The 18,356-nt window shown below is 41.1% G+C and overlaps 1 long non-coding RNA gene across 1 annotated transcript in view; it reads right to left on the reverse strand.

Annotated features, from left to right (window-relative positions):
• LOC147344054 (uncharacterized) overlaps window positions 1–8,314 on the reverse strand; it is a 28,657-nt gene extending 20,343 nt beyond the window's left edge. Inside the window, exon 1 of the long non-coding RNA XR_015155648.1 lies at window positions 8,240–8,314. This is a non-coding gene — a long non-coding RNA (uncharacterized LOC147344054). The remainder of the gene's footprint in view (window positions 1–8,239) is intronic.
• Window positions 8,315–18,356: the final 10,042 nt, after the last annotated feature.

Consider the following 18,356-nt stretch of genomic DNA (forward strand, 5'->3'; position numbering starts at 1 on the left):
AGGTGCAGCACATGCCTGGTGCACTGTGAGTGGTCAATGAGTGCTCAACGAAGGAATGGGTAGATGGACAGATGCTCAGCACTGAAGGTCACCACTGATCTCCTGACTGCCTGATCTCATTACTGCAAATCTTTCTACAGTGTAACCTTCTCAACTTTCTACCCTCTACCTCTTATCCCTTCCTCGAATGTATTTTCTCCTTTGGCTCTCAAAACTGAATGCAATTCTGATGTAACCACAACCCTTCCAAACACTTATTTCTATACCCTATACTACTTCTTATTCCTTTTCCTGGAGATAATTGTGGACATCTCAAGGCTCAGACATGAGACTCATTTCTTTATTTTCTGCCTAGTTCTACCTGAATAATTGTCACAGCTTCAACCCTCACCATCATGCTGATAACCCCCAAATCTGTAGCCCTGACCTCTCACCTGAGCTCTTACCCCTTATCTTTGTGTGCCTACCACTGGAGACTCCTGCCTGGATTTCTCACTACTAAATATCCCAATCTCCTCAGATTCCTCTCTATGAAGGAAGTGTGTGTGTGTGTGTGTGTGTGTAAGTATGGTGTGGTGTGTATTTTACTTGCTCTCGGTACCACTGCAAACAGTAATGATAATAATAGCTACCATATTTTGATTATCTACTACATGTCAGGCACTTTATATTTGTCAGCTCATCTAATCTTCACAACTACCCTACAAAGTAGAAATTAACTGCATTTTTAGAGGTGAGGAAACTGAGACTCAGAGAATTTTAACAATCTGTCCCAAATCACAAAGCTAGTATGTGGGATTCAAAAATCAAGGTGTTCTAGCTCTAGAACTCATGTTCTTTCTGCTGTTTCACCCAACTAACACATTGAAAATTTATAGCTAGATACATGTGTACATACCTACATATATATACTATATACATATAGGTTGAAAGGTGGGGGACATCAGTGATCTCTGAGTCTTTGGAGTTTGGCATGGTTAATTGCCTCTGTTGACAATGTTTGCCCTAGGTGGTGATTAAGCATAGACGCTTTGGACTCAGGCAGATTCAATTCCATTTCAATGCCATTATTACATGAAGGGGCAGAGTATTTGACCTTTTTGAGCCACAGTTTATTCCTCTGTGAAATGAGGACATTAATACCTACCTCCCAGGAGTATTGGGAAGAATAAATGAAAGAATGTATGTCAAGAACCAACTGAACTACCCATCAACTAATGAACAGGTAAATAAAATGTCATAAATCCACCCAATGGAATACTATTTGGCAATAAAAACAATGAACTTCTCATATTCTCTGCAACAGGGATGAACCTTGAAAACATCAGGCTAAGTGAAAGAAGTCAGTCATAAAACACCACATGTAGTATGATCCATATACATGAAATGTCCAGAACAGACAAATCTATAGAAAGAGAATGTAGATTAGTGGTTGCCAAGGGCTGGATTTGGGATGGGAGTGAGGGGTGACAGTATAAGAGAAATGGGGAGTGACCACAAATAGGAACCATGTTTCTTTTGGGGGTGACGTGTATTTTCTAAAATTGATTTTGCTGTTGGTTGCACAACTCTGTGGATACACTAAAAACCATTAAATCATACACTTTAAATTGGTGGGTTATATGCTATGTGAACTTTATCTCAATAAAGATGTTTTAGGGAATTCCCTGACTGTCCAGTTTTTAGGACTTGGCAATTTCACTGTGGTGGCGTGGCCTGAGTTCAATTTCTGGTCAGGGAGCTAAGTTCCCACAAACCTAGAGGGATGGCCAAAAAAAAAAAAAAAAGATGTTTTAAAAAAATGTATGTTACACACTTAGCACATAATTGGTGCTCAGTGAGTTCTCATTGTTCTAACATTCTCCTTGCCTGGTTTGTCTCCAGCAATCAATAGTGAACATTTGTTCCTATTTGCAGTGCCATGGCTTAAGTGCATACCTACCCTCCCCCACTCCTTCTTAAACACTTGGTAGACTTTCGTTGTCTCCTTTTTGAGGTCCTTGAGGATTGGGGGGCAGTCTGCCTGCTGCTCCTTATGCCTGACGTCTGTCTTGGCCTGGGCTGTCCTGTGTATGCTTCTCCTTCACTGTGACTCTCAAAATCACCTTCCTGGGCTACTTTTCAGACCTTTCCCCTCTCCTCCTTATTCAACAAACATGAAGTAGGAAGCGACCCTAAGCAGGGTACTGCTAGGCGCTGTGGATAATGCAAGGCGGTTAAAGACTTGCAAAGAGCTCTTTGATTATGCTTGGGGAAATGGCATATATATATAAAAACACAACTAAGCTGAGGACACAAGTTTGTAGAGTGTCAATTGTGTAATTCTCACGGAGGTGCTATGGGAGTTTAAAGAAGTGAGAGATCATTGGTTAGGGGGCTCTTCAAAAAGCAGTTGGTTTTTGACTGATGGGTGAGCTTCCTACTGGAAGAGAGAATGGGGCGGGTGTGTAAGCAAAGGCATAGATAGAGGTCTCCCTTCTTCCTTCCTTACACATGTATTAAGCATATACTATATATGCTGGCCTCTGGAGTTGTAAAGAAAGAGTGAGTCCTGTCCACGCAGCTTACAGATGTGGGGAAGCTGGACACACAAAGGAATAAAGAAAAATCCATGAATATAGTGGAGCAAGTGAGAGAGGTGTCTGCAGGAGTCTGCAAAGGCAGGGCAGGAGAGCTGACATTTGGGTGTTCAGGGTGAAGAGGTGAGGAAGCAGGGTGCAGTGAAAGCAAAGGCTGGGGCATGATGGCTGGGATCAAAGGCTGGGGCTGTGGCTGTGAAGGTGTGTTGGGGTTTCATCGTAAGGGTTTTGTGTCCTGCGTTAAGTAATTTATGTTTCATTCTGAAGTAATCAAAGGTGGTGGGGGGCGGGGAACACTTTCTACTGCTCCCAGGCAAAACTGTCTAATCACAGTTGTCTTTCTGCTTTCTTCTTGAACTTTACCCTTCTTCCAACACTTCCTGCAGCTGGCCTCCTTCTTGCTTTCATTAAATGCCGAATGTTGTAGAAGTCATCTTTTCTTGAAGTCTTGCATATGGGTCCCCAGGAAGACCCTACTTCTCTTACCCTTTCCCATCTTGCACACATCTTACTGGAGGGCGGGGAGGGAAGCTTGAATAGGAGTTCTCCCCTCGCCCATCAGAGATCAAAATAATGCTGATCCCATGGATTTTTACCCGTGGTCAAACGCAACATGTATATTGCCTGACTTCTCACATTTTAGTTGGATTAAAACACTTTATTTTTAATATTTATTAAACTTTTTTTCTCTGCCTTGGGTCTTAGCTGTGGCATGCAGGATCTTCACTGGGGCACTCGGGCTTCTGTCTAGTTGCGGCAGACTGATTTAGTTGCCCCCTTGCACGTGAGATCTTAAATCAGACCCATGTCTCCTAATTGCAAGGCAGATTCTTAACCACTGGAACTCCAGAGAAGTCTCTGATTAAAGCATTTTAAAATGCGGGTCCCAACCTTCCAACACATAAGCCCTTATGATGTTCCCAAACTAAATTAATACACTATCCATGGAATTCTTTTACATACTGGAAGATTTGGGTCATCTTTCTAAAACCATAAATCCACTTGCAGATCACTGAAGGATTAGTAGAAATACATATAACATATTCAAATATACCTAAGTACTTTTAAACATAGCACTATACAGAAAACTTTCTACAATATACAAGTAAGAGGAGATTGTAGTTTCCAAACAAAATAAAAGGGCAAATCTGTTGACTGAATTCATACTCATTTATCATAGGTCCCTGTACTGTATTAATATCTTTAACTGGCCAGTCAATCATAAAAAAATTAAATCCTCAGTAAATCTTATCAGGACCACAAAAATAATGGGATTTCTGTTTACAAGGTGTCGTTGTGTTCAGAGTCTTTGATAATGACTGCAGACAGTCAATAAACACTGAGACATTTCCATGGTCTGTAGGAGCCTAACTAAACTATCTAATCTTTCAAAAGACAGTCAACACAATGAACTCTAAACCTAATCCCCTCAAATACTGGAGAGACAGTTTAGTGCTTTAAATACTCCTCAACCCCAAACTCCACACTAAAAAGAACCATTAAAGGCTTTTTCTTAAACTCACAGAAGTGGGACATTCTGATTTTAGTTCCATTCTCTGATGGCAAATCTTTACCTTATAATCTAAGTTCAACCTTTTATAGGATCTGGGATTTGTGAAGGGTGGCAAGTGTTGTAAGTATTGTAGGACTCGACTTAAAAGGAGAAAAGGAGTAGCATTTGGTGATTAAACTTTTCCAATGACTTTAAAAAAGTTTCAAGAAAGAAAAACACAATACTTGCTGGTTTTGTTATAATCAAGTAAACTCACATTTACCCAGAACTCCTGTTCCTGGTCCCATATTTGGTCCTGGGGGATTTTTTTAAAAAGAAATTGAAAAAAAAAAAAAAAGCTATTGATTAATGATTTCTTTTTTTCTAGGCCTGTATTGCTCAGTAAACAAGGTTTAAGAATTCTAAACTCCCGACAAGAGACTTGTATAAGGGAAGTTGAAGATGCCTAACTATGGAGTCATCAATTTAGATACTAAGAGAAACCTTGGTTTTCAGTGGCTGGCAGGGAAAGAGAAAGGAGAATTTCAGCAGCACTGGTGTAAATGCTCTTTTGATTCCACAATGTTTTTGTGAAGTTAGCCAGTGATATGAAGATGCTTGGGAATACATTTGTCATACGCTGGCTGGAAAAAGTGGGTCCTGGCATCCCACTCGGAAAGAATGAATCTCTTGAGAAGTTTGATTTGGGGCTTTTTTTTCTTTCATTTCTTGCACAGTCCATCGTTCTTCGTTGCTCTTGTTTAAAGAGCCTGGCTGGAGAGGTACTGATGGATCGTTCCCTTCCATACCCGAGGCAAGAGTGGGGCTGGAGCAAGAGCAGGCTTGCTGCTTGTGTAACAGTCTTAATGAGATTCCAAACACATGTGGCTTTTAGCCTTAAAAACTGATGAATGTAAGAGACTGCCTACTCTTACAAGGCAACCAAGGCTAATGCAGTGGTTGATTTTCACTGCTCATCTTAATTAAACTACAAGCAACATCTTAAACAATCATTCCCTTCTCAAATAAATATCACCATCACAGGGCTTCACACTACACTCATGGTTTCCCATTTACTTCATTGTTTCTCATTCTCTTTGCCTGATTCTTTCCGTTTCCTAGATCACTGAATGTTGGAGATCTCTTGATCTCCAGTGTTGATCATTCTGTGTTGAAGTGCCCAGGGATTCTGTCCTAGGATCTCTTCTGTTTTCCATCTACACTTATTGCCTTGATGATCTCATCTAATCTCAGGGCTTTAAATACTCCCTGTATCTAGGTGGAGCTAGCAGTAAAGAACTGGCCTGCTAATGCAGGAGATGCAGGTTTGATCCCCCGATCGGGAAGATTCCCTGGAGGATGGCATGGCAACCCACTCCAGTATTCTTGCCTGGGAAATCCCAAGGACAGAGGAGCCTGGCAGGCTACAGTCCACAGGGTTGCAAACAGTCAGACACGACTGAAGCAATTTAGCACTCACATATATTGATTAGGCTGCAGTCCATGGGGTTGCTAAGAGTCGGACACGACTGAGCGACTTCACTTTCACTTTTCACTTTCATGCATTGGAGAAGGAAATGGCAACCCACTCTAGTGTTCTTGTCTGGAGAATCCCAGGGACGGGGGAGCCTGGTGGGCTGCCGTCTATGGGGTCACATAGAGTCAGACACGACTGAAGTGACTTAGCAGCAGCAGCAGCAGCAGCAGCAGCAGCAGCAGCAGTCTATACTATACTTCCCTGTGCTCCAGGTCATATGCCCAACTTCCAGCTTAACATCTCCACTAGGATGTCTAATAAATATCTGAGCATCTGATCTGCTACTGCCATCAGGAAACTGCTCCTCCCAGACTGTTCCCCTTCTCTGCTGCTGCTGCTGCTAAGTCACTTCAGTCATGTCCGACTCTGTGACCCCACAGACGGCAGCGCACCAGGCTCCCCTGTCCCTGGGATTCTCCAGGCAAGAACACTGAAGTGGGTTGCCATTTCCTTCTCCAATGAATGAAAGTGAAAAGTAAAAGGAAGTCGCTCAGTCGTGTCTGACTCTTCGCGACTCCATGGACTGCAGCCCACCAGGCTCCTCCATCCATGGGATTTTCCAGGCAACAGTACTGGAGTGGGGTGCCGTTGCCTTCTCCAGTTCCCCTTCTCAGTAAGTGCCAATTCCATTTTCCTAGATGCTTAAATAAAAATAGTCCTGGCATCACCCTTGACTCCCTTTTTATCTAATATGTCACATTCTAATCCATTAGCAAATCCCATGTTCTACCTTCAGATGGATTCAAAATCTGACCACTTCTCCCATCTCCCTACTACTTTGCTGGTTCAAACCAGCTTTTAGTTGATCCTGCTGCTTCTATTGTATCTAGTAAGTAGCAAAGCAGAGATTCAAACTCAACTGTTCTTTCATTTTGAAGACCTTGATCTTTTTGCCTGGGCTCTACTGTCCCTCTGCCTGGTTGCCTTTGGTGGCTGCTAATGTAGATACTTCCTCTCTCCATTCTCATTCTTTCCATTCTAATGGAATCATAACTACCTTCAAAATGGCCCTGTGAGCAAATATCTTTTGTTCTGTCTTTCCCAACCTCATGCAGATAAGTGCACACACCAGCCCTGGACTGTCCTAGTCCTTCTCTGGACTCATTTACACAAGAGAACAAAGGCCACTTGTAGGCTCTTTTTCTGTGACTTGAAACAACATAATTTCTACCAATTCACCCTGTCATAAGTGGCAGCCACATATTTCTTCTGTATCTTTTACAGAACCTAGCACTGTGCTCTTGCCTGGAGAATCCCACGGACGGAGGAGCCTGGTGGGCTGCAGTCGATGGGGTCGATACGAGTCAGACGACTGAGCGACTTCCCTTTCACTTTTCACTTTCATGCATTGGAGAAGGAAATGGCAACCCACTCCAGTGTTCTTGCCTGGAGAATCCCAGGGACGGGGGAGCCTGGTGGGCTGCCGTCTATGGGGTTGCACAGAGTCGGACACGACTGAAGCGACTTCTCAGCAGCAGCACAGTGCTAAGCACAAAACTGGCCCTCAGTAAATGACAGTGATTGACTGCTTATGATAAAGAAAAATTTCTCCAAGTTTTAACTAACACATTCCTACCACTATCAGTAATGACATGATTAAAGCTTTGGAATTGACTTGTACCTCTGGCACTTCTGAGGGAATTTTTTCTGTGTTGAAATATATATGAAAAGTGAAAGTCACACAGTTGTGTCTGATTCTTTGCGATCTCATGGACTATATAGCCCGCCAGGCTCCTCTGTCCATAGAAATCTCCAGGTAAGAGTACTGGAGTGGGTTGCCATTTCCTTCTCCAGGGAACTATATAGGTTGGTCTTAAAATGAGTGAGAATTTTCTAGGTAAGAATACTGGAGTGGGTTGTCATTTCCTTCTCCAGGGAATCTTCCTGACCCAGGAATTGAACCCAAGTCTTCTGCGTCTCCTGCACTGGCAAGTGGATTCTTTACCACTGAGCCACCTAGGAAGCCTAAGTAATATGACAGACTTATACTATACAGTATAGGGCTTAAATTAATAATATAATTTGCATAAATTACAAGGTATGGCTTATGAGACTGAGTCCATAAGTTTTCCCTAAGTTCCATTACTTTAAGATTCTAAATAAAGATTAAAATATTGTTAGCAATAAATAAATAAAATACTGTTAGCATTCTCAATGCCTTCCTCTGAAACATCATTTCAAGATAAATTTCTGTATAACACAAACTTTGGATCTTTAAAAAGATTATGACATTACAAAATCTACTATAAGAAAAGCAGTACTAATCTTGCATTGTGTTGGAATGTTACTGCTGAGGTGCTGGTTGGTGTTGTTCAGTCGCTAAGTCACGTCTGACTCTTTGTGACCCCATGGACTGCAGCATGCCAGGCTTCTCTGTCCTTCACTATCTCCTGGAGGTTGCTCAAATTCATGTCCTTTGAGTCAGTGATGCTATCTAACCATCTCACCCTCTGCCGCCCTCTGAGACGTTGGTCGGCTTATAAATGCCTTAAAAGAAAACAATTTATAGTCTTGCTCTTTCCTGTTATTGAAAGGTCTTAAACCTCCAAATCACAATCCACCTCCAAGGCCTCTGAGGCCTGAATTCCAGGCCTCATTAAGCAGAGAAATAAACTGTTGAATATTACTCACAAGTGTGCAAAATCGGTTGGGAAGCGGTTTGTTCCGTGCTGAGTCCATCTTAGGATTCAGGCCATGGGCTGGAACAGTATTCGTTCTATGGTGAATTCTGATTGGTCATCTCTAAGATAAATTCTGATTGGTGGAAAGAGCATGCTTCTTCAAGTGCTGTCTCTTACCACTGAGTGCTTGTCTCTTACAAGTCTCTGGGCAGGTCTTAGAGTCTACATTTTATTATTATTATTTAATCTACAGATGGAAATAATATCCAAAATAGCTATTCCATAGAGCTGTTGAGATGGTAAAATGAAGGAATATTGTGAAAGGGCCTAGTTCATAGTAGTCACTCAATTAATATTTGTTCATTCATCTTGATAATATATTACATTTTATAAATGCTTTAGAATTTTTGAAATGCTTTCACACACTGTACAGGTTATTGTCAAAATACCAAGCACCGATTAACACTTCCTCTAAGAGCATTTGGATGGCTGTACTTTAATTATTTTAGGATGTGACCAGCTTTTGTGGAGTTGAGTTAGTTGGCTTCATTATTCCCCTGCAACATTTCCTCTGCACTCGTTGATTTCCATGGCTACACGATGATTACTTCCTGAGAAACAAAGGAACACATGTGTTGGGAAGTAAAAAGGAAGCATACAGATCACCTACTGAACCACAGCCCTGCAAAACCTGGTATAAATGGAAACTTTTCTTTTTATCATAGTGTGTTTGAAGTGAAGGAATTCACATTAGTCATTCCCTCGGTTTTTGCTCTACAATAGATGTCCTTGTAAGGGGCCAGATAGCGTCAGGCCATATAAACCAAATATACTCCAAAATGTTTTGCAAGGTAGACTGTTTACAACATTAAAATTTCTGAGTGGTGACCAATTCAGAAAAGTGATAGTAGGTAATGGGAAATTTGAAGACAAAGAATTGAGTGTAGGAGGAAATAGCTCACCACTTTAAAACACAATGATTCCTTTTTACTGCATTCATTGATCGATTATTTTAGCAAACATATGTTGAGGATTCTGGGTATGAGGTCCTGTAACTAAGTGCTCTGAGAACTACAAACATGAATAGGACCAAGGGAAATAAGACCAGAGATGGTCTTCAAAGAATTTATAGTTTATATTGGACATAAAATCGGTATGTCTCCTGGGTCCAAATTATGTCCCATATGAAGTACAATCCAAGACCTGGGATGGCTTTGAGAAGGGGGCTATTTATGTTGAGTCTTAGAGAATACTTAAAAAAATTTTTCACCACGTAGACAGATGGAAAGGCATTCCAGACAGAAGAAACAGTATATACAAAGGAACTGAGGTTACCAGGCTCAGAGCTAATGGATCATAGATAGGCAAAGATTGGAGAGCAAGAGTAGGTTGAAAATATCTGTTTCGAGAATATCATTGTTATTAGTAGATGGGTGTGTGATGTATGGAGATTGGCTTACAGTGGGAGGAGAGTGCTGTAGACTGAATGTTTGTGTCCCGTCAGAATTCATATGTTGAAACCTAATCCTCAATGTCATGGGTTTTGGGAAGAGAGTAGATCATGAAAGTGGAGCCTGCAAGAATTTGATTAGCATCCTTACAAAAGAGACTCCAGAGGGCTCCCTCTCCCCCTCCACCATATGAGGACATGGTGAGAAGACAGAGAAGACAGCCATAGTGCACCAGGAAGTAACCTCTTACCAGACCAAAGATAGGCTAGCTTTGATCTTGGACTTCTCAGACGTTAAAACTGGGAGAAATGTTTGTTGTGTAAGCCACATAATCTATGGTATGCTGTTATAGCAGCTCAAATAGGCTAAGATAGAGAAGTTTAGTATGCTCAGTTTGGGACATGCTGAATGTCAAATGCCAGTGAGACACGATATTCTGGTGGAGATGTTATGTAGGTTTTTAGAAGTGAAGTTTGGAACTTAGGAGAGATGTGCAATTGAAGACTTTGGTTTTAGGACTTGTCAACATACAAGCAGAAGATGAACTCTTGGAGTCTGGTGTATGAAGAAAATGTAGTTGATGACAGATTCCTGCGAAACAGCTACATTTAAGGGACAGACTGACAAAAAGAAACCTAAGAAGGAGGCTGAGAAGGAGAAGCCAGGGATATGTGAAGGAAAACTACAAGAAAATGGCAGCTTTCCCCTTTCTTTTCAGTGAAGTCCTTCTTTAGTGGTCATTAGGGAATGTCAAAGTGGAAAAGGAAACAGTAAAATTGCATTTAATCTAGTCCTTTTTATTTTGAGATTCTTTCCTGGGATTTGGGGTTCTTTTTCTAATGTTTTTTTTTTTTTTGACTGTTCCATGTGGCTCACAGAATCTTAGTTTCCTGACCAGGGATTGAACCTGGATCTTCACCAGCGGAAGCTTGGAGTCCTAACCACTGGACTGCCCTGATGCTGGGAATTCTCTTTTTTTCTAATCTTGATTCATTTCTTTATCTCTAAAAATAAACTCCAGGAGCCTAAGATAGACCAAATAGGTGATCAACTCTGGGGTTGCCCACAGAATGGAAGGTTCTAAGATTCAGGTAAACGGGATGGTCCTGGGTTGTGAAGCTTCAATGAGCAAGGAAGACAGTATCATATAGTGGTTATGAGCTCTGGAGGTAGACAATTGTTGTTCAGTCACTAAGTCACGTCAGACTCTTTGCGACCCCATGGACTGCAGCACACCAGGCTTCCCTGTGCTTCACCATCTCCCGGAGTTTGCCCAAACTAATGTCCATTGAGTCAGTGATGCCATTCAACTATCTCATCCTCTATCGCCTCCTTCTCCTCCTGCCCTCAATCTTTCCTAGCATCAGGGTTTTTCCAATGAGTAGCATCAGGTAGCCAAAGTACTGGAGCTTCAGCTTCAGCATCAGTTCTTCCAATGAATATTCAGAGTTGATTTCCTTTAGGATGATTGACTGGTTTGATCTCCTTGTTATCCAAGGGACTCTCAAGAGTCTTCTGCAGCACCACAGTTCAAAAGCATCAATTCTTTAGCACTCAGCCTTCTTTATGGTCCAACTCTCACATCTGTACATTATTACTGGAAAGACCATAGCTTTAACTATATGGACCTTTGTTGGCAAAGTGATAGCTCTGCCTATAATACGCTTTCTAGGTTTTGTCATAGCTTTTCTTCTAAGGAGCAAGTATCTTTTAATTCCATGCCTGCACTCACTGTCTGCAGTGATTTTGGAGCCCAAGAAAATAAAGTCTGTCACTGTTTCCATTTTTCCCTATTTTCCATGAAGTGATGGGACCAGATGCCATGATCTTAGTTTTTTGAATGTTAAGTTTTAAACCAGCTTTTTCACTCTCCCCTTTCACCTTCATCAAAAGACTCTTTAGTTCCTCTTTGCTTTCTGCCATTAGAGTGGTATCATGTGCACATCTGAGGTTGTTGATATTTCTCCCAGCAATCTTGATTCCAGCTTAATCCAGCTCGGCATTTCATGTGATATACTCTGCCTATAAGTTAAACAACCAGGGTTACAATATACAGCCTTGACGAAGTCCTTTCCCAATTTTGAACCAGTTCATTGTTCCATGTCTAGCTCTAACTGTTGCTTCTTGACCTGATAGAGATTTCTTAGGAAGATAAGGTGGTCTGATAGTCCCATCTCTTTAAGAGTTTTTTAACGGTTTGTTGTGATTCACACAATGAAGCAGAAGTAGATGTTTTTCTTGAATTCCCTTGCTTTTTCTATGATCCAGTGTATGCTGGCAATTTGATCTCTGGTTTCTCTGCCTATTCTAAATCCAAACTTGTCCATCTGGAAGTTCTTGGTTGATGTACTTCTGAAGCCTAGCTTGAAGGATTTTGAGCATTACCTTGCTAGCATGTAAAAGGAATACAATTGTATGGTAGTTTGAACATTCTTTGGCATTGCCCTTCTTTGGGATTTGAATGAAAACCGACCTTTTCCAGTCCTGTGGCCACTGCTGAGTTTTCCAAATTTGCTGACATATTGAGGGCATCACTTTAACAGCATCATTTTTCAGGATTTGAAATAACTCAGCTGGAATTCCGTCACCTCCACTAGCTTTGTTCATAGTGATGCTTCCTACAGCCCACTTGACTTCATAATCCAGGATGTCTGGCTCTAGTTGAGTGTCTAGGAGTGCCTAGGATCTGCATTCAAAGCCTGACACTGAGACCCCAAGGGAAATTCTCCCAGCAGATGTACATGCCATCCTGGGTGTGGACTGGGGTATCTCACTCCCAGACCCCTACTCTCAGTCTGGTTGTAATAAAGGAGAAATTTCTCCACTCCTTGTGGAGTTCTCAGGGGGTTAGTATAGAGTAGATTCTTAAATATATAGTTTTCTTTTTAATAATCAGTAAATTAACAGAGAGCTTTTCAAGTGGCTCAGCAGTAAAAAATTCACCTTCAGTGCAGGAGACACAGGAGATGCAGCTTTGGTCTCTGGGTCAGGAAGATCCCCTGGAGGAGGAAATGGCAACCCACTCCAGTATTCTTGATAGGGAAAATCCCATGGACAGAGGAGCCTGGTGGGCTACAGTTCGTGTGTGAGTGTTAAGTTGCTTCAGTCATGTCCAACTCTTTGCAATCTTATAGACCACAGCCCACCAGGCTCCTCTGTCCATGGGATTCTCCAGGCAAGAATCCTGGAATGGGTTTCCATGTCCTCCTCCAGGAGATCTTCCTGACCCAAGGATCCAACCCACGTCTCTTATGTCTCCTGCATTGTCAGGTGGGTTCTTTACCACTAGCGCCACTTGGGAAGCCTACACTATAGTCCATAGGGTCTTAAAGAGTTGGGCACGACTGAGCAACTGAGCAAACTAACAGAACATAAAGATCAATACACAAGAAATAACTTTATTTAGGTATATGAGTATTGTGGGCTTCCCAAGGGGTGCTATTGGTAAAGAAACCATCTGCCAATGCAGGAGTTGTAAGATGCAGGTTTGATCCCTGGGTCGGGAAGATCCCCTGGAGTGGGGCATGGCAACCCACTCCAATATTCTTGCCTGGAGAATCCCATGGACAGAGGAGCCTGGCGGCCTACAGTCCATAGGGTTGTAAAAAGTCAGACACAACTCTAAGTCACATGAAATGACTTAGCAGGTGAGAGTATTGTAGTCTGCTAACATCTTTATGGGTCACTGATATTTTCAAAACTCTGACCATTGAGCATCAGAGAAAATCTACCCCTGTCCATTATAAAGGAAATAGGAGAACAATACTACTCACTATAGCAAAATTATAAAACAGTTGACTTAAAAATACAAATGATCTTCAATGGTTTATAATATGGTTCCTCATTAAGCAATGGCATAATACTAACGCTTCCACAATGCTTTTTAAATTTTTTTACTTTCCTAACACTGTACTGAAGAACTTATTTGCATTATTTAGTTTAATTTTTCCAGCAAATCTATGAAATAAGGGCTTGTCTATTATGTATATAAGGAAACTCAAGACACAGAAGGTTCCCAAGGTCACATAGTTAATAATTAGCAGAGGTAGGATTTGAACCCAGGAAATCCAGATCTGGAGTCTGGGCGAGCAACTGTTACGCTACACAGAAACCTGCTTTGATTCTGCTACTGGACCGCTTTGCATATCACCTAGTATGGAAGGAAATCTGCACTGCACGTGTGAAGGGAGGAGGCTTTCTCAGCAGAGCTTCTGTGGGGGCAGGTAGAGTGGGGGCAGGTTGTGGGAGATATATTTGTGTTAAGTCAGGGCCACAAGCATGATAATTTTTTATACTAACAGAAATCATAATCATACAATGATCTTATTTTTCAATTTACTGTCCCCTTGGTGGGCAGATGACCTCAGCCCTTTGTCACAGACTAAGAGAGAGAGTCTCAGTGCTGGCGCACAGGACCACCAAATATGTCTACCTGGGAGTCTCCAGGGAACTCACTGACCCTGTCTGTCTTCTCTGGTTTTACTGGAGTTTTCTGAGGGGACTTTGTATGAATGGCCCAATCTTTTAGTTGGCTTCCAGGAGCCCACCCTGATTGTCCCTTATCTGAGGAGGGTAACCAAGAGAACTCTCAGAGCCTTCAAACCTTTCATGGCCACTGCCTTGAAAGGAATTTGAATCCAAAATGATTATTTGGAATCACTCTAAGGAATGAGCCCAGTATATACTATAGCACATATGCTTTAAAAAAACAAAAAAGATTCAGAATAAAATATTTCCTGATATTATATGAATGAGGATGTTTTATAACTCTTATTTAAATATATTTAATATCACTTACAGAAGAAAAGAATTCCAAACATATAAAAATAAATCAGATTAAGCTTTGTCTTTTGATTCATTTTTTTTTTTGGCTGAACAGGAAAATACTTATTAACAAAAGTTTTGAGAACAATAAAGTCACTGCAGGTTATTAATATGAAAATATTGTCAATTGTTCCTCTTGTAGAAATCTTTCTGGACAGCCCACTTCCTGAAAAATGACTCAGCAAAAGCTGCCAAGAAGTGTTGTTCATATTTAATACAATTGTTCAGGCCAGCACCTATTTCTTATCTATGAAGTCTCCTTGTGATTGATGATTCATGTTTCTTTTCAATTATGGGCTTTGAATGCAGACTATTTCTTAATGTAAACAAATGGCTTCAGTATTTAAAGCAAAACATTTCCGCTTGCTCAGTACTATTTCCTATTTTATGCCTCAAACCGTATTTTTGAGGGAATTGTTTGGTTTCAAAAGAGGGAAAAGAGATGATTGTTTAGAAGAATGTGTGCAAGAAGGGTGTACTTGCCACGGGCTGCCTGCCAGACGTGCGTGGACTCAGATGGGGCACACGGTGACCTATCCTCTCACATCACAGCCCAAAAAAGTTGTGTCCTGAAATCTGACGGTCAAGATCCAGGTTTTTCTGAGGGAGAAAGGGGCTAACTTTGGCAGCTTGATAACCGACCTTGCCTAATGTCTTCTTAGTTCTGCTGAAGAGGTGTGAACTAGGAGAACGGAGGATAAACGACAGATAGAACAGTCTTCAGAAACACCAGGAAAAACAGAGCAAGATATTTAGTGATTTCTGATGACATTTAACAATTGCCAATGTAAAAACTAAAATTAAAACCTAGAAAAGCCTGAGCCAGTTTCAGCAAAATCTGTGCCAAAATTTGACCACTAGGTAGCGCCATAATTCAGCTCTGTGACAATGGGACTGCTGATGTTGATTCTCTATTGGCCCAGATGAAAATGTTTAAGATTTACTCCGGAAAAGATCAACGAGGGTGCCCTAAAATTTTGCAATCAGAACACCTTCACATAACAAACATAAGAGGTATAAGGTTCAAGTATTTACTTGGGGAAGCTATTTCTACCATTGCAAATATGTTTACTGAGAACTCAGAAAAATGATTTTAGCTTTCCCTTTTCTTAATGAAATCCCGGATTTGCATAAAGAAAAGGAAAAGGAATAATCGCAGTTAGTTACAACAATTAATCCAGAATTTCCTTGTCATATTGAAAAAGTCCATTTAATTAATATAAACACTACTCATGTTTATATTCGTCATTCCCACTGAAGTCTTCTGTTCATACCGGACCATCATACACCTTGCTAGACGCTCAGAATATAAAGAACCATAAAGCACATTCCTTGCTTTTGTGTAGCTTATAGTCCAATAAGGTTGATAAGTGTTTAACAGAAAAATATATTCAAAAGGCTTATGGGAGATAGTAGCCAATCATTCTATACAACCAGGTGGCATTTGAACAAGGCCTTGAAAGAGTACTGACAGTAACAGCTGACACTGATATTCATGTGCCAAACACTCTCCAGAGTGCTCTCCCTAATAAAGGCCCAAAAGTCTGTGCTCAAAAAGTCAACATGCTCAAAAGGTCGTTGTAATCTTTACAACGACCATATGAGGTCAGTGATACTGTTATTATTTCCATGCTCCATACAAGAAAGGGAGGGTATTCTAGATAAAGGAAGCAGCATGTATAAATAAAGGTTCTGAAGTGTACAGAACCAGGGCGTGTTCCAGGGATTAGAAGTTCAGATAATAGTAATGATACGATATTCATGGAAACACCATCTCTTCTACGAGTTTATAAACAGAAAAATATGATGAGTTATATCAGAAATTTAGAAAATATTAAAAAAAATTTTTTTAATTACTCAGAAATGTTATTCTTGGGAATTCCCTGGAGGGCCTGTGGTTAGGACTCCATGTTCTCATTGCTGAGGGTTGCGGTTCAATCCCTGCTTGGGGAACTAAGATTCTGTAAGCTGTGCAGCACAGCCAGTATAAAAACTATCCTTTAAAGAACAGTAGCCACTACAGTTTATTGAGAAAACACAGATTCATTAAAGGACCAAAATCCCTTTTGTAATGAAATTTTACATCCTGAATTTTGAAGATGATAGGAAAAAATATATAGAATGGCTTTCTGGAAACACTATTTTGGATGGCATAGATTTTTCCTTAAAAAACTAACTTTCAAATAACAAAACATGTTCCTCAGAGTCTCCTGAAAATAATAGTGCTGAAGTGTTTTTTTTTTTTTCTTTTTGAAGATTTAAAATTAAACCAGTGTTTTGCTGGGCAGAGAAGATACCAGGTAGGGGAAGGGAGGAACAGATAAACACAAGTCACTGTTGTGGAGTTTAGATGCTCACATGTTGAGTTTTATGGGGGAGGAAGTGGAAATTCTTGTGCTCAGGTCTTATGCCTAGGCAGTGTCCCTGTGTTTCAAGTTCCACTGTCAGACGTGTATGGTAAGGCAGCAAGTCAGATGTGAAAGGTCAGTTATGTAGGTATTATGACATACAAAGAGCTGCTGCAACTTGTGGCCTCACCCCAACCCTAAAAGCTAGCGTATCCACTCACCACACCAGATGACTTTATATAGTACCTGCAAAAGCTAAAGGTCATCCTAGGTAACCATTCAGGCGTTCCCACCCATCTAGGCTGCTCTAGATTTTCTTGTGTTTTTGCTCATCTTATAGATCCCTAACTCAATCCTGACCTCTGGCTCCACTGGGATCGGAAATCCTCATTCTGCCTTTCTGAAATCTTGGGCCGTGTCATTCCCTAGTATTTTAAAATCCTGTTAGCACTTTCAGTTGTGGCCCAATAGACTCTCAAGTCCTGGTTAGCACATCAGCTTCCTAGATATTTGTTGTATTTATATAATACAACTGTGGATTCTGCAAATGTCAATTTTTCTTTTTTCTTACCAATCTTTATATCTTTTATTTCTTTATCTTGCCTTATCACTAGGACTTCCAGGTCAGTTTCAAATAGAGCTAACGATTGTTGTTTCCCTGAACTGAGGAGTCCAATGTTTAACATTTTGTCACCAAGTAAGATGTTAACGAGGTTTGTTTGTATTGTTGCTGTTTTCAGTCACTCAGTCGTGTACCCCATGGACTTCAGCATGCCAGACTTCCCTGTCCTTCACCATCTCCTGGAGCTTGCTCAAACTCATGTCCGTTGAGTCAGTGATGCCATCCAACCATCTCATCTTCTATCATCCCCTTCTCTTCCTGCCTTCCATCTTTCCCAGCATCAGGAACTTTTCCAATGAGTTGGCTCTTCCCATCATGTGGTCAAAGTATTGGAGCTTTAGCCTCAGCATCAGTCCCTCCAATGATATTCAGGGTTGATTTCCTCTAGGATTGACTGGTTTGATCTCCTTGCAATCCAAGAGACTTATTTGTTTTATTTAATTTTTGGCTGTGCTGGGTCTTCGCTGCTGCTCCAGCTTTTCTCTAGTTGCTGCAAACTGGGGCTATTCTCTAGTTTCAGTGTTTGGACTTCTCTTGCTGCAGAGCATAGGCTCCAGGTGCATGGGCTTCACTAGTTGTGGCTTCTAGGCTCTAGAGCAGAGGCTCAGTGGCACATGGGCTGAGTTGCTCCACCACATGTGGGATCTTCTCAGACCAGGGATGGAATCTGTGTCCCTTGCATTGGTAGGCAGATTCTTAACCACTGCACCACCAGGGAAGTCTGGTCAGGGTTGGTTCTTTTTTTTTAGATAGACTCCTTTTATTATATTATGAAATTCTCTTCTATTCCTAGGTAGCCAAGTCTTTTTTTTTCCTGGACCCATCAAAACATACAGAGGTGTAAGAATTACCTATAAAAGTGAGGAAACTACCTCTTCAGGA

The sequence above is a fragment of the Bos grunniens genome, chromosome 26 (genome assembly GCF_055505025.1).
Source record: "Bos grunniens cultivar Pamir isolate PY7600 chromosome 26, Bosgru_T2T1.0, whole genome shotgun sequence".
Lineage (NCBI taxonomy): Eukaryota > Metazoa > Chordata > Mammalia > Artiodactyla > Bovidae > Bos > Bos grunniens.